Source organism: Astyanax mexicanus, chromosome 16 (assembly GCF_023375975.1).
Source record: "Astyanax mexicanus isolate ESR-SI-001 chromosome 16, AstMex3_surface, whole genome shotgun sequence".
In the NCBI taxonomy this organism is placed as follows: Eukaryota; Metazoa; Chordata; class Actinopteri; order Characiformes; family Acestrorhamphidae; genus Astyanax; species Astyanax mexicanus.
The window spans coordinates 31,403,341-31,417,254 of record NC_064423.1 but is presented as its reverse complement, the minus strand read 5'-3'; the positions used below and the strand labels follow the sequence as shown (position 1 = coordinate 31,417,254).

At 38.6% G+C, this 13,914-nt stretch overlaps 1 protein-coding gene across 1 annotated transcript in view; it reads right to left on the bottom strand.

Annotated features, from left to right (window-relative positions):
- acyp2 (acylphosphatase 2, muscle type) overlaps nt 1-13,914 on the bottom strand; it is an 86,511-nt gene that overhangs the window by 68,704 nt on the left and 3,893 nt on the right. The gene's annotated exons all lie outside the window — the stretch shown is intronic.

Genomic DNA, 13,914 nt, shown 5'->3' with positions numbered 1-13,914 from the left:
TGGAGCCGGTTCAAGGAGAAAGTCCCGCCTTTCAGGAGAAACAGCCAATCAGCTTGCAAAGGAGGGTCAGTGTGGGGAAGCCCCCCCCCCCCCGTCGCTGTGAGTTCAGGCAGCTAGTCGGAGCTGCTGATGTTAAAACATATCTGGATATTCAGCGATTTTTCTTAAAGAAAAGTATCGGTAGGCTAATCATGTAAACTGTGATGATATTTTTCTGATAGCTGCTTAAAAATACTCGTCTCCGAAATAAAACACACAGATTAAACCTTTTAAAATAAAAAAAATTACAGCTTGTGATTCAGTTTAACTAGAAATGTGGAGAGGACCGAAATTAACTGAACTGATCAGGCGTGATCAAAAGGAAGAAGTATTAATTAAAAATTATTAAAATTGTGTAGGCCACTTAGGACTAATTTTTACTGATGGAATATATGTGGTCCATTGCCTTTTAGTAAAAGCTCATAATACTATTTTTAGGTCACCTACAGTCATTTTGCAGAATTTGTGCACCCTTTGTTCAATTTTAAATCTACTAAATAAATAAAAAAATATATAATATAAAAGAGTGCATTTATGGCAAAAGACATGAAATCTTAACTTTTTTTAATATCTAGAAAATAATTTTTAATTTGGCTGTATTAAAAGATTGACTTATGTAGGAATGCCCACAACATTTCAGATTCTGATAATCTAATTGTAGTGTGTAAGTGGTTCACTTGTGGTTATTTTAGATTTTTTGTAAACCTGTCTTAAAATGTAAGGGATACTGAACCTTCGTTGGGCTGGTGGGACGGCTTTAAGCGGACAGAGGAAAATATCCCTTATTTTTAAATCTAAAACTTGACAGGTATGTATGCTTTCCTTTTATTGGTATAATACCATTCAGAAAGCTGAGTAGTTCAGGACTAAAAAAACCTGTTAAAACCTTTACAGTAGGTAAAAAGTTCTTCACACTCGCACTTTGCTTTTTTAAGCATGGCTCTACTGGCATTACTTAAACAACCTGTAGAAGCTTCCTTTTCAGTGGTACATAAAACATCCCACTTTTCACGCACATTGAGAGCGGTTCTCAGTCCACAGATACCCAAAGATCAGAGCATTGTGTATTAGGGATGTTTCTTCGAAGAAGAATTGAGAAAACAGTGTCAATACAGATACCGTCAGGTTGTTTTTCTCTGTTACAATGCTTAGAAACAAGAATGAATGGATGGAAACGCATGCAGAAATGTTGTAGGTAAAGTTCTGGCTTAGGTAGGGGTGTAGATTAGGTTGAGTTTTAGGTACAGTATGTTCATTTTTAAGTTTTATGTTGAGATGTAGGAGGTTTAGATTTTCAGGTAATACAATTGCACTGGTTGTTTTTCAATGTATAAATTGTTTGATTTCTGCTTGGCTGGGTTGCATCACTAAATTGTACTTAGTAAAGTGTTACCAAACTAAAAACTACAATAAAACAAAATTTCTAACCTGTGCACGAGAATAGCAGAATATGTACATTTACCATTATCTGTAGTAAACTGTGTTATTCTTCGGTTGCAGGACAGCTGTGGTGCTGTCCCCACAATATAATACCTTATTGGTGCTTTAAAAACCAAAATCCACTCTGAGAAATAAGCCCAACTCTCTGACCTTATTTGTGCCCATACTTTTATTTGTAGTAGATATAATGCTCTGCCTCTGTGCCCAGCTTAATGACCGCAGCCATGTCACATTTTTATCTAGGAACAGTGTAAGAGAATGACATAATTTAATCACAGCCCACTCCGAAGCGGAACTACTAATTCCTTTGTTTATGAAAACAGCAGTCTAAGGACGTATAGATATTTATAAAACAAACACAGAGACGACAATATCTGTATACAGCATAAGCCTATTAAGCTGATTGTATTCAGTTCAGTACACCAAGGCAAACCTTTTAATAGGATTTAGACAGCAAGAGGCTGTTACAGAAAGAACCTACACTGAAATATTTTATAGTAAAGCTATTCAGAGTATATTTAAATACTTGATTGTCCAGGAATCAACAATTCATAGAGATTCTTTACAATTCAAGTCTGTACATGATGGGATTAGGTTTATATGGGGGGGTGGAGTAATGTAATTAAGCCGATCATACCCTTTTATTTAACATTCAACAATCATCCAATTTTAGTTGGATGATCTATTGGTCCAGAAATAATTAGTGATTAACAATGTTACTGGTATTTTTAAGATAATTTATGCCACTTAAATAATAATATAATAGCTTAGTAATGCAAATAATAATGCATTGATCTCCTTACTAAGACAAACCTGAAGGACAATAATGAGGTCATGTCCATTTTTTTTTTTTTTACAATATGTTGATAATGTAATTATCGAGTCCAAATGTAATTATACTACCTGTGATGGATTTAAACATGATTTAAAATTGCTACTGTTAACATAAATTACTTGGGAGTGGCTACTCGATTTATGCACATTTACGCCATCTCCTCCAAAAAAGTGATGATAACAAAGCGTCTATTCTACTTGATGTAACAAGGATGAAATTGCAGTTTAAAATTGAGCAGCAACATGCTAATAACATATAAGCACATTTATAGGCTATAGACTATGCTACACAATGCATTACATGTTTGAGCAAAATTTAAACTAAATGTCTCTTTTCGCGCCTCCAAAATCGGGGATTACATGGCTTTAAAATAACCTAAGGTTATACTTACGACTTTTTTGCAGGAGGTAAAAGGAGGAATGAAGACTAAAGAAATGTAGCATATCTGATGATTTCTAATAAGGCTCACAGATAATATACATCAATCAGATATTGGCATCAACAGCATGAATCCAAAGACCCAACCTGTCTTTTTAATCACACTTGAATCATTAATACTAATTAACTGACAGTTAAATACAACATACAATTTAACTATTGCTGCTAATCATGTCCATCCCTTCATGGCCACAATTTAATCACTTCCAGTATGATGATGCCACACTGTACCACAAAGCAGAAGTCATTTTTTTTTATTTTGCCATTTTGCCAAAACAAGATCTAGTTTGACTCTTCTAAATGCAAGGACACAAACACTCTGATGATAACCTGCACTTAGACCACTGGCAAAGCCTTACACTTGATCCGCTCCTTCATTAAAAGAAGATATGGACGGTGGCCTCTCTTGCTACCACAGTGACACTCATTGGATGTGACTGGCCTTTTGCGCTGCCATGTCTGCGACGCAACGGAATGAATAAGATTCAGCTGCAGGAGTGGGGTAAAACTCGCAGCAATGTGCAGACCACCAAGGTGAGGTCAGGCCTTAGTATGTGGGTCAGAGTATGCTTCACTGGTCTGCACTCACTGCACTTCCTGGGAAGACGATGTTGTGCAATGCCCCTGTGACATGGCTTATATGAGTCTCTAACAGCGCCGTTTGGTATCAGTAAGGCACCCACACTAAATGATCCACTGGTTAAAATCTGAGACAAATCAAGGGAATTCCTGTATTTTATACAACAGTTAGTTCCGACCTCACAATCCGATTGGTTGAGAAGTGTTCTAAACTGTGCTATATTTGTGAAGACAGCACGGCAGTCTCACACTAAATCTGTATCACCTTTTTAGTATCATCACCTCCACCAGCAGCAGCAGTATTTGCTTAGCACAGGCTAGCGCCCAGCCAAGCCACACTTGCACACCTCGGCCGCTGTCTGATAGCCGGAACAGTAACCACCAGCCAGGCTAAGCTAAGCTAAGCTAATGCTAAGCGAAAGCAAGCTATGATAACCTAACCACAGTCCTGCAGGCAAAGCTAGCTAACCAACACCACCCAGCACACAGGCAGAAATGCTCAAAAATGTGCAGCTTTCACATGAAGCAGACTTCACAGAGCAGGAGAGAATAGTTTCAGTGTTATTTCAAAGTTTCTAAAGTTTACCAACCCCCTTAACCCCCAATTTTGATTTCAGGCTAAACCATACACTGTTTTGTAGTTACAGTTCTGTTACAGGTCACTTGTTGTGGAACTACTTTTTGGCAGAAGGCACAATCCATATTAAAGCATATTTATTATCAATTTTTTGAGGGCCTTTTAATTTTCTTTATTCATAAAATTTTTTTTATAAAAGCAATCACAAATAACACACTCCCTCTCATGTTCTATTGCTCAAATGATTTTTTTGTGTGAATGTTCATTTATTATTTGTTGAACAACTTCCTGTACACCTTCCCTACAGTCCCAGCATCTGCTACATTACATATCTTCAAATATTAGCAACAGGTCAATATTCTACCCAAAAAATATACTGAGTAAGGCCAGAGGCGTTATAAATAAGGAATCTGGCCGCTGGTTGAAAGATGAATGGGACTTCTCATAGCCCTCAACATGGTGTCAGGTTACAGATAAAGACCCAACCCTGAGCTGTCAGGTAAAAATACAAAAGGCCAGTCAGCTTGCTGGTTGAGGAGGGATGACAGTCCACCTTGATGTTGAGATCTGCGCAGTCGCAATAAAAAGCCAAAATATGTCACACTTTTTTTGCATTACTGAAACCAACATTACAATTGATTCATAAAGTTTTTTTTGTCAGATTTTATTAGCAATTTAAAATAGGTTTCTGAAAAGGTTTCTAAAACTGCCTTTCAGTTTCCAATATTTCAGTCTCTCCTCATTCATAGAGATCAGAGCCTGGTTATGCATCACTGAAAATATCAGACTTATATCAGACTTAGCCTATAAAACCCCCTTCTTTTCCTACTAGCGCCATAATATTCAACCATCCTCCATGTGTGGTGAATCCAGTGAGCTTATTGGCTTTTTATTCTGAAGGGCTATACTTTTTTTATACCATACATTATGTTGAGCTTAACATGGACTCCTATCATATTTTAACCAGTGCCTGGTTTTCTCATTTATTAAATATCTCTACAAAGATGTGCTCGTAAGCACCTGGTAACTGTTCCAACACTGGAAAGTGTTCCTAATGGCAAGTGTGTGGCAAGTATAGACTGTATGTACTGGGCCAAAAAACATATATGTTTAAAATAGGAAATTGAAATGTAGTTGTTCATTTGTGGCAATAAATGCACTCTAAAATAAAACAATTGAACAATCTTAATTAAAGGTTAAATTGTGTCTGTCTAAGTGAGGTTAAACACTGACAACATGAAATTGCTGGTGATTTTACTGGGAAATGGTCATAGAGGGCAATTATCACCAACAGTGGACAACACGGGATGGTCATGATGGTAACAAGTGATTGGCAGTGTCTGTCTTGAATAGTGTATGCAACCAGACAAACAACTCTGGCAAAAATCGCAGTCACATTCAATGCAGAAGCCTCTACATGCATAACAGTGCTTTAGCATTAGAAAAAAAGATATGATACTAGTCCTATGTTATATGACAGTGGACATTAGACAATGTATGAAAGATGTTACACAATCTTGACTGTCCACATGCAGCCTAAACAACACTTACAAGCAAATTAGTGAAAACCTGCTTAATAAGGACCAATGGGGTTAAAAGTGATGCTGCTAAGTCATGTGTTCTGGTTTGTCGCCAATGGGGCTCTACTGCTCTACTGCTGTCCATCAGACCCAGCAGGCCATCTCAGAGCAGAAGCCTGGGCCTGGTCATCCTTAAAAAACCCTGCCCTCGGCACACAAACAGTGCAGTGGGCAAAGGGGAGGTGCAGGGGGGATGGGTCAGTCACATGGATCCACACCATCTGCCTCACTGGCATCCCCTCTGAATGAGTGCCGAGACGACGCTGTTGTCACAGGGCAGCGAGATAAAGAGCTCGTTTACATAACGGTTCCTCTGCACACTGCCTTCATCACCCATGACAGCTTTAATGGATGGAGAAAATGCTTTGGTAAATCTTGTCATACACTATTTCAAAATAGGTTGTCAATGTTTCACGACTTGCAAAAGACTGTAGCGACTTTCTTTGCCTTTGGGGTGGGATTCTACTGGGTGCACAATGTTCAAAGAACAGTGCAATTATGGGTTTACTCAAAAAAAAAAACATATAGTGACTTTTTTTTTATAATATAATTTTATATAAAAAAAAAAAATCCCATTTCATTTTCTCCCAATTTACAAGGCCAATTACCCAACCCCCTTATTAGGAGTCCCCTATCACTAGTGATACCCCAACACACCAGGAGGGTGAAGACTAGAACATGCCTCCTCCGATACATGTGAAGTCAGCCACCGCCTCTTTTTGAACTGCTGCTGATGCAGCATTACCGAGTAGCATCATAACACTCTCGGAGGAAAGCGCAGCGACTCTGTTCTGATACATCATCTCACAGTCGCCTTGTGCTGGTTGACATCACCCTTCGGAGTTATGTGGGGAGAGAGCGCCCTCTACCCACCCAGAGAGAGCAAGGCCAATTGCTCAATTGCTTAATCTCTCAGGGCTCTGGTAGTCAATGGCAAGCTACATGAACGGGATTCAAACCTTTAGAGTGACTTATTTTAAAGTGCATAGTCATGTTGTATCTGTGAAGGAGCAAATCTTCTCCTTAACAAAATGAGTAGTGCAAAGAAAATTGTTGCAAAACTTACAGTAATAGTTATTTTTTGTAAGAAGATATGCAAATAATTACAATTGTGGTCTGACATGATAAGACATTGCACATTGCCCTTTTAGATAGTGCACCTCTTGGTGAGAGATCATTGACTGCTAGATAAATTTTGTCTTTACAATTCACTCAAAAACAGGTTGAGTTTAAGTATGGAGGCCTCATGATCACTGCTTCAATCTTGCCTTTGCTGTTATGCAACACACTGCCTCAACTGCTGGTGTGATGATCTCTATCCTAGTAGTGCTGGGAAGGACAGTGACAGCTCAGCGATATGTGCAGGACATCCTGTGTCAACTAACATTTGTTAGCAGGATAATGCTTGTCCACATGCAGCACCGTTTTTCTAGGAAAGTCTTTACCAGAGTGTACTTTATTACATTTCCTTAGCCTGCTCTGTTGCCAGATATATCACCAATCAAGCATTTACAGGATACCTGGGATGCCAGAAAAAGAATCTGTATGCCTCCATGTCCAACCGTATCTCATCTTATATCCAGGCTAAAGGCCACCCACACAATTCTACAATTGTACAATTCTTCCCAATAAATGTAGCATTTTGCTCTAATATTGTAATCACTCACATATATCATCATTACATTTACACAAATAAAGTTCCATTCAATTCCAACACCTCATTCTTGGTATGTGTGTTTTTTTATAATGGAATATAACGTTTAGTTCTCCATAGTAGTTATGAATATAGCTGTCTTTAATGGAGCTTTACTGGACGGCAAATGACAATTTGTCCAAGAAAGCATGAACAGCTCTCTATTTTTCGCAAAACGCTCAGTTTTATTTTTGTGCTCCTGAAACAGGCCAAGCTCAGCAGCGCTTGCTTGCTATGCTGAGACTCAGTGTACTTAACCAAACATAACGCACGCTGGCACTTCATATAACCTTGGGCTGCGTTCTTAATTAAGTTGCATTTCTGTACAATTCATTCGGAAAGGATATGAGCCTGTGCACAGTGGCTCTTCAGGTCAATGTAATGCACACAATAGCGCAACAAAGACAAGTCACATAGAAAATCAGAATGCACAGCCATGTAACGGAACATCAATAAAACATAACAACCGTCTGCCTACCATTACACTATTCAGGGTTTTAATAATGTATACTTGAGGTGCAAGTTTCATTATATAAGAAGTTGCCCTATCTTTTGAAAACACTTTACATCACCATAGGCATTGCACTGAATTCTTTCTTGAGTTAAAGTATTTAAGGGAAGAAAATAACTGAATATATGATACATCCCTACAGCCCTAAATCAAAATTAAATGGGAGAGTATGGAAAACACTAATAAAAATGCAGTTTCTTACATTGTATTTCAGTACAGACAGTATGAACCCAAAATATTTCATGTTTTTTTTATAAAGATCCATTCCTGCTTTTAAGGCTTGCAACATATAATATATTTCAAAAACATTGGGACAGTGGCAGTTTTAGACTAGTAATCAAGTAAAAAGAATAAATGACTTACTGTGCAAAACAGATGCTGACTAGTTTATTGTGGTCAGAAGCATTGGTAATCCAGTGCTGTAAACTCTGGGCCAAAAATGATGAAAAAAGGACCATCTAGATGTTATCAGCCAAAAGCTAGAATCGATCATGTATGAGGTATGGATTTGTGTCAGTATGTGCTGCTGTGTTACACATTATTGCAAAAAAGTACATTGAGAACTTAAAAATAAAGGGCCCTGTGTTGGTAATCTATAGCGCACCGGTTAATTGCACATCACGCGGCTGGATTTAGGAAGTGTCTGTGTGTCTTTCGTATCATGAAGGAGCCAAAAATATGCCTCCAAACGTGCAAAAGGCATGTGCTAATTCTCTTAATTAATCATGGGTGTGTTTTAGCGTAGCGTGAAATAAATCAGTGTGTCACTTGCCATTCCCTTTAAGAGCCAGGCACGTGAAATAAATAGACTGTTGACGGGGTAAGATAGCAATGAGCATCGCAACGCACCTTGTACAGGGTGTACGATAGTGCCCGAAGTCTTTGCCAAGAATGTCCATTCATTGTTCAAGAGATTGCAAGACCACATGTGCTGCTATCGTATCGTACGCAATAATATCGCCAACATTTTTCAATATCGTGAATGATATTATATCCTGAAATATCGTGCCATATCACCCATCCCTAATTATCACATCAGGGTACTACTTTTTTGCTGTTTTTAGCAAAAGAAAAATTCACAATGTTCTCATTCCCCTTTTTATATCCACTAGATGTAATCTGTCCTGGATATATGGAGATATGTAGAGCACATTATTAGTACCAGGACATTCTGGATCGTTGATTTCTGTTACAAATTAATGTTACTGATTATTTTTTTTGTATTTTTTAAAATCTCAGTCAAGGGTCTTTTTTAAATTCGGTATTTCGTTATATCGCCAAGAGTATCAGTATCACGAAAATACTATGAAATATCGTAATATTATTTTAGGGCCATATCGCCCACCCCTACTGCACACATTACAAAGGCATGGCGGGGAAGAGAGCAAAGATATTGGTCCAGACTGCCTGTCTCTAATAGAAAATGTGTTTAGAAATGTGGACAAAATTATTGCTTAGCATCATCGCTGCCAAAACTTATTTTGGATAGCTATTAGCAAAATAGAAAAATCTGAAATGAATTAAAAGGCAAAGTAAATATAAGAAAAACAGTATTTTTGTAACTTTGTATTTTCCAAACGGTCCAAACTCAAGAAGAACTGAAGATTTTAGAGCAACATATGCTGCCTCAAAGACAATTTTGTATAAGGACATCCATACAAAAACACACGATGCACACTATACAAAGTTTTTGATGCATAAGAAGCAGATATAGGCTACTAATTCTGTCTGTCTGCCTCCAACAGAGAATGTGTTTAGCATTTTGAACAAAGCAACACCTGAATGAATTAATTAAAAGTTGAAGTAAATATAAGACACACTGCATGTTTTTGTATTTGCATTTTCCTTACAGTCCCTTACACTTTTTCTGATTTGTGGTTGTAAGTCACACAGTGTCCACAGAACAAGTTCCAGAACAAATCCTGCTCCTAAGGATATGTGAATATAGCTGTACTAATGTGATCTCACCCCTCGCTTAACAGAAAGCCTACAGCTGTGTTTACCTGCACTGAACCTCCACTTACGTCTCTATCATACAGAGTGAATTCACAAACAGTCCTTGCGTTGTCTCCTGTCTTTACAAAAGTGAATATCGCAGATTAATGAACTTTGATAAATCTGAATTGTATCCAAAAAAAAATCCAATTCCTTATTCATCTCCGCAGGGCAGAGATCTCATTAAAGCCAAAGCCATGCACACACTGACTCCATGTTCTTCCCGTTCTTAAGGTCAAAGATGAAAATGTATGAACATTAGTGCATTTTTTTTGCAGCTACGCCAAGTGTGTTTTAATCCCCCTGAGGTCACAACCAAACACACACATGGATTACTCCATGGCCAAACAAACACAGGATATGATTGTGGCGGTGCAATTGAGGGAAGGAGGGGCATTCATTTGGAAATAGTGGGGCATTAGCAAATCATCAGCATGTCATGTTTACCTGCCGTCCGCTGCTTTAGATCAGCTTAAGCCTTTTAGAGGAATTTTCAGTGATAAGTAGTGAGGGAACGCTCTCCGAGGCCTTGTGGAATTTTAAAGCCAGTCGTCGAGCCACTACTCAAATCATTCAAACAGTCACTCGAGGCCAGGTTTAATATCATATCAACACACATACACTCAGGCCTATAGATAATCCCATAAACCATCATTGCACTGAACTGAGTTACAGTGTTTTAGTTAGAGTAACTAAAGAGTATCTACTGTCCAGAGAACACTTTCTAATAGATTTTGTAGAATTGCTATGATCACCACCCAACCCTATCTCATTCCCAATTTCTCAACTCATCCCAAAATTATTGGATGGAGCACCATAATTCCAAAAAACACAGTTTCACTGGCACGTTCTCCTTCACCAGTCTTACACACTGCTTTTGGATAACTTTATGCCACTTGGTGCAAAGATTCCAGCAGTTCAGCTTGGTTTGATGTATTGTGATCATCCATCTTCCTCTTGATTATATTCCAAAGGTTTTCAGTTTGGTAAAATCAAAGAAACTCAACATTTGTAGGTGGTCTCTTATTATTAGGCATGGTGCCTAATGTTAGTGAGTTGTTTGAGCTAGCTAGCTAGCTAGCATATTTGCTAGACACCATGCAAATTCTCAGGCTGGTTTCCCAGACAGAGATTAAAACCAGTCCTGGACTACACAGCATTCTGAACTGAGAGCCAAATGAAAGAAAAAATGTTGTCATGGAAATGAATTGTTGGAATGTAGGAACGATAGTTATGGTTGCTTGGTGGCTAATAAGATATTGATTGGCAATTGCTTTGGAGTTGCTTAGTAGTGGCTATGCATTGCTTTGGGATTCCTATTCCAAATAGTGAAAAAAGTGGCTGATTTTGAATTGCTAAGTGCCTGATAGGATGTTGCTAGGTGGTTGATAAGATGTTGCTAGTGGTTTGTTGGATGGTGCTTGGTGGTTGGTTAGATGATGCTGAGAGATTGATAGGATATTGCAAGGTGCTTGATTGGATGTTGTTAGTGGTTTGTTGCATGTGCTTGGTGGTTGGTTGGATGATGCTGAGAGATTGATAAGATGTTGCTAGGTGGTTGATAGGATGTTGCTAACGGTTTGTTGGATGGTGCTTGGTGGTTGGTTAGATGATGCTGAGAGATTGATAGGATGTTGCAAGGTGGTTGATAGGATGTTGCTAGTGGTTTGTTGGATCGGGCTTGGTGGTTGGTTGGATGACGCTGAGAGATTGATAGGATGTTGCTAGGTGGTTGGTTGGATGGTGTTAGGTGATTGATAGGATGGTACTGAGTGATTGATAGGATGTTGCTAATGGTAGCAAACGTAGTCTAGAAAATTAACTGTTTGAATATAGGATTTACAGTTATGGTTGCTTGGTGTCTGATAGGATGTTGCTAAATGTGGCAAACATAGTCTAGTAAATCGACTGTTGGAATGAAGGATATACAGTTATGGTTGCTTGGTGGCTGATAAGATATTGATAGGCAATTTCTTTGGAGTTGCTTGGTAGTTGCTATGCATTGCTTTGTGATTCCTATGGAGTTGCTAGGTAGTTGCTCAGGTATCTCAAGTGGCTGATACTGAATTGCTAAGTATTTGATAGGATGTTTGATAGGATGCTAGGTGGTTGATAGGATGGTGCAGAGTAGTTGGTTGGATGGTGCTAGGTGGTTGATAGGATGCTGCTGAGTGGGTGCTATGGAGTTGCTCAGTTGTTCCCAACTGGTTGTTGTGTATTTCTTTTATCTTCCCAGGTGTTTTATTCAAATCTGTATGCAGTTGCTCTGCTGTCACATGGGGATGCTATGGTGTTGTTTGGTGGTTTCAAAGGCATTGCAAGGTCGTCACTATGATATCTCTGATGTCTGAACCAATATGATGAAACAATATAATATGACTAGACTCAAATTTAAGATGTGAAATACAGTAATGAAGACTGGCCATGGTTCACACTTACGTATATATCAACTCTATGTGCACAAGCTGTAGTTAAACACAATTCAAACCTTCCAGCACTGATTAAGGCCCTTGTTTTACCTATTTGTGTGTTTGTGTGCATCTGTATGTGCGATATTTCCCCTTCAGACAGTATCCTGCACCAGACAGTCATTCTCCTCGACTCAGACATCCGCGCATCTCACCACCGCCCACTCCAAACCGTGTTTGACAGCTCGTCCTCTGACACAACCGCCCTGCGGCAAGAGGGAATCTCAAGCTTTATCATTGCTGAGCTTTTGTTGGCAATACAGTGCCAGGCCAAAGAAACCTGTATACATAGAGCTGGACTGATCACAACTGGCATGCCTTGAAACCTTGTTGGAGCAACAACAGCGACTTCACGTAAATACCAGAAGCCTTCAGAGCCTGGAACCCAGAGGATCATCAGCGGTGTGCCAACCACTGACTGTAAACCTGCCCCCTCCCCTTCCTCCTCCTCATTCCCTCCTTGCTCCAATGTCAAGGTATTACTGAGTGTGTATTTAACCTCCAATCCTCTTACAGGACCTACACCTCTGCTGCACTGACCTGTTCAAACCTGGCTGCAGCCAAACGCACATGCCAAAAGGCTCAAGCATTTGTAAAATTCACAGTGTACTGATTTAAAAAGTCTGTTCTTTAAGTCAGATGTCCCTCGAGTGGTATGGATGGCAATGAGGCTCAGTAGAAACAAGCTTTTGGAATGTTCAAAAGAGAGAGTTGACAAAAATTATCCCAACGATGATTCCAACGATTAACCACACATCTAAAATTTTCCATTATTGCATTAATAACCTAACCTACTGGTGCAGATCACTGTTTGAACCGAAGTATCTCTACTGTCTGCTGAAGGCTTTCTACTACACTTTGCTACTAACATTGCTGTGAGGATCTGACTGCATTCAGTAATAAGAGTGAGTGATGGTGAGGTCAGGATGATAAACAGTCACCATTCAGCATCATTCTCAGCTTCCCAACTCATCCCAAAAGTTCTATATGGAGCACCATCATTCCAAGGAACACAGTACCACTACTCCACAGCATCTCAATGCTGATGGGATTTATAGCCCTTTATCTCAAGCCTGGCATTAGGCATGATGCCATGACCATTTTCCAACCTCTTAATTTCCACACTTACCTTGTTAGTGCAGACCAATCAAACATTTTTTTAGTTTGAGTCACTTTTACCCCACCTGAATGTTGTCACACAAAACAACAAAAATCTGTGGTTTTTTTTTTTTTTCAAAAATCACATGTCTCTATTCACTTCTATGCAAACTATCTTTGGACAAAGAGAAGGTGTGTCCAAACATTGTGTGGAGTTTTGTACTAATAAAAAAAAAAAAAAAAAAAAAAAAAAAAATATATATATATATATATATATATATATATATATATATATATAACTAATAACTAAAAGTAATACGAACTAAAATAACTATATATATATATATATATATATATATATATATATATATATATATATATATATATATATATTTGTGTTTCTTCAAAATAGCCACCTTTTGCTCTGATTACTGCTTTGCACAGTCTTGGCATCATTTTCTCAATGAGCTTCAAGAGGTGGCCACCAGAAATGATTTTCAAACAGTCTTGAAAGAGTTCCCAGAGGTCTTTAGCACTTGTTGCCCCTTTGCCTTCACTCTGTGGTCCAGCTCACCCCAAACCATCTGGTTCAGGTCCGGTGACTGTGGAGGCCAGCTCATTTTTTTGTTAAGTACATAAAACTCCACATGTGTTCATTCAT